The sequence below is a fragment of the Mus caroli genome, unplaced genomic scaffold (genome assembly GCF_978045245.1).
Source record: "Mus caroli unplaced genomic scaffold, Mus_caroli_1 scaffold_1, whole genome shotgun sequence".
Classification (NCBI taxonomy): Eukaryota; Metazoa; Chordata; class Mammalia; order Rodentia; family Muridae; genus Mus; species Mus caroli.
Window position 1 is genome coordinate 189256813 of NW_028227256.1, and position 3562 is coordinate 189260374.

Sequence of the window (3562 nt, forward strand, 5' to 3'; positions counted from 1 at the left end):
GACAACCGAGCAGGACGATGTAAGAACAGGAGCCTAGAGGCCCCAATGGGTTCTCAACAAAGTCTATCCCAACGCAAGGACATGCTGACCCAGACCTGACTGACATACTTATTCATTAAGCCCCCCATTGGTGGCTATAATTGACCTTCAGAATGCAGCTAATAGATAGGGGTCCAGGAAGAGCCCCAGAAGAACTAAGAGATGAGGAGAGTACCCAAAAGGAGAATGTAAGGGGTGTGTGTGTGTGACGAGAGAGAGTGTCTGTGTGTGAGACAGAGAGAGAGAGAGAGAGAGAGAGAGAGAAAGAGAGAGACAGAGACAGAGAGAGACAGAGAGAAGTGGAGATGCACAGGGAAAGGAGAGAGGAGATAAGATGGCCCAGCTAGAGAGAGAAAGAGGATGCAACTGGCCGGTGCCGTAGTAACGCCACAGTATTCCCACCCCAGCATCATTCTGTGGGAGGGGCATTTCCCATAATCTCTTCACACCCCTGTTTCTCATCAGTCAGTTACCTTCCCAATCTACTTAAGGTGAGAAGGGTTCCCAGGCAACCTGACTTTGACCTTTATCCATCTCCTGAGGGCCTTGGGCAGAAGCCAGAAAGCAGAGCCAGATCAGCTGGCGCACAGAGGGCCCTCAGTGAGCATGGCAGCCTCTAAATTGTTCTTTTGTTTTTCAGGCTTTACCAACATGGTTTTATTCCATGTGACTGCTATTTCAGGAGCAGTAAATATTGCCGGCGGTCTGTTTTAAAAGGCCAATGACCTGAAATGTTGTGGTTATTTTTTTTTTCTTCTTCTTCTTCTTCCTTTCTTTTCCATTTGAATTGTCTCCAAGAGGCAGGCCTGTTCAAGCGGCACGTAGTCAGTCTTAACTCAGTGTCTTTAGTCTTAGCATCCCCATTTTTGCCTTGTCACGTGCTGGACTGGCAATGTGCAGGCAGCAGAGGCAAGGATACAGAGGTGGAAAGCTGACCTAGGCACAGGGAAAGCAGGGGTGTCCAGGGTGTACCCAGAAAAGAGTAGGGAACACTCAGCTCTCTGCTGCCCGTCTGCTTCCCGAGCTGGTGTTTGACCTATAATTACCGTCTCTTTCCTCTGAGAAAACAGCGACATTGGGAGTAATCTCGGAGCAGAAAAAGGCATTACATAAAGGATGGAGGGTTTATAAATACAGTTAAAATTATAGGATTGTGTCCCCATGTTTAGCTCTCTGAAGAGAGGGCTGGGAAGAGAGGAAGAGAAGAGCAGCCTTCTTCAACTTGACTCGGGTCCTAAAATACCCAGGTGGGACTCTTTAGGGGCCAAACCAAGTACTTTTCCCAACCTTCAGTCCGGATCTGAAAAATACTGCTTAAAAACAAAGGAGTGTGTGCCTGGATGGTGTGTGTGTGTGTGTGTGTCTCTGAACACAACCTGTGGGAGTTGGTTTTCTCCTCCACCTTGTGGGTGTGGATATCAAACCCAGGTCATCCGGCTCAACTGCAAGAGCCTTTATTTGCCTTGACATCTTGCAGTCCACCTGGCCAGGCTTCTTACATGACTTTTTAAGGGTTCTTTTTACTTTTTTTTTTTTTAAGATTTATTTATTTTATATATGTAAGTACACTGTCCCTGTCTTCAGACACACCAGAAGAGGGCATCAGATCCCATTATAGATGGTTGTGAGCCACCATGTGGTTGCTGGGAACAGAACTCAGGACCTCTGGAAGAACAGATGGTGTTCTTAACCACTGAGCCATCTCTCCAGCCCCCTTTTAAGGTTTCTTACTCACTATCTGATTATTCAGTCTCTCTTTTCATCCAATTTTCACTAAGAAGACATAACCTCACTTTACCCAGTACCATCCAGCGCCCAGGCTTGAACCAGGGGCCCTGCACATGAGGCCAGCATTCAGCCACTAAGTTATAGATACCCAGCCTTTGTAAAAGTTTGTGTTTTGAGATGGGATCTTCCCTAAATTTCTCAGACTGGCCTAGAACTCACTCTGCAGCCCAGACTTGAACTTGGAATCCTGCCTCAGCCTCCTGAGTAACAAGGGTGGCATGCCACCTGTCCAGCTGACCTCTCAGGCCTTTGAGAACCTATGTCTTCCCATGGACCAATGAGATATTATAAACCAGGATGCTGGTCACAGCTTAGTCACACTTGCAACCACGGGAGACAGTCACCCGAGTCAATCTGCTGTGATGGAGAATGGCGGTCAGACAGTGCTGTGGAAGCGGAGACAGCTCACCTGTCTGAAACAGAAAGAAAAGAAGCATGAGAGAGAGGCAGAGAAACGCAGCAGCAGAGGCCCGAGAAGTCCCTGCTTTTTATGGTTCTCGGGTTCGCCAAACTTTGCTTAATTTGGAGTCTCAACTATTTCCCCGCAGGAAGTCTTTACCAACATGAGAGCGAACGCCACCGATAAGGATTCTGCAGAAACATCGGCAATGAGTTCATCAGCTCACGTTAGCTTCGCGGGGCTGAGCCGCAGTACTGTGCTCTCCAGAAAGGGAAGAAGGATGAAAGGTCTCAAGACACCTGTAAACAACTGCACAAGAGGAAAGGACTGGAAAGACGCCTGACGACAAGACGACGACGACGGCTGGCTCTTCCTTCATGTGGAATGAACTTCACGGGAGCAGAACTCTGGAAGAGATGACCGTGATTGTCTTCCCACCGACCACCAGGATGTTTTCACTTTCATGGTTGGATCTGAAGCTATTCAGCCCATGTTTGCCACTCAGCAGAGCCTCAGAACAGTGAAGGCAGTTGGCTTCTCCATGCAGAGGTCAAAAGGGCCCCGGGGGCTGGAAACATAAGAAACTGACCTCCAGACCAGCTTGGCCCCGCCCCTTACAGCCCCGCCCCTTACAGCCCCGTCCTGTTTTCTCACCTGCCTGGAATGTTTCTAAAATGCCTCTGGCTCTCACCTGTTGCAGCTCCCCTTTGACTACAGCAGCAGTTCTCAACTGCAGGTCTCCGGCTCTCACAGGGGTCACATATCCTGCATACCAAATATTTCCATTACAATTCATAACAGTAGCAAAATTACAGTTATGAAGTAACAATGAAAGTAATTTTGTGGTTGGGGGTCACCATAACAAGAGGCGCTGTATGAGAGTCGTAGCGCGAGGAAGGTTGAGAACCACTGCTCTACAGTGAATTTGCCTCTCTCCATAAAAAGGAAAGTGGGGGAAGAAAATAAAAAAGGCGTTTTGTTTTCCAACATTTCAGATCATGTGATTCTTTTTCTGGCTTCAGGTTTCTTCCTAACACATCTCTAGATGTTCTAGGGACAGCAGGGTGCAGGAGGTGCTGCTCTTGCAAGGGATCCCAGTTCAAGTCCCATCATCCCATGGGACCCCCACTCACAACCACCTGTACCCCCCAGCTCCAGGGGGACTCACCACTCTGGCCTCCACAGGCACATGCAATCACGCGCCACACAGCTCCACACACTTATACACAGAAATTAAAATAGTAAACCTTTAAAAGCCTGTCAGGTTAATTGCATTTAAATGTGTTTTCTGTTTAAAAAAAAAAAAAGGAAGAAAATAACTAAAATAACCTTTTA

The 3562-nt window shown here is 47.8% G+C and overlaps 1 long non-coding RNA gene across 1 annotated transcript; it reads right to left on the reverse strand.

The window, feature by feature from the left end:
* Window positions 1-1641: 1641 nt before the first annotated feature.
* LOC147006298 (uncharacterized) lies at window positions 1642-2981 on the reverse strand. Its single transcript, XR_015046644.1, has 3 exons — window positions 2919-2981; window positions 2387-2634; window positions 1642-2240 (listed from the first exon to the last, which is right to left on the reverse strand). It is a non-coding gene; the product is annotated as an uncharacterized LOC147006298 (long non-coding RNA).
* Between the last annotated feature and the right edge of the window lie 581 nt (window positions 2982-3562).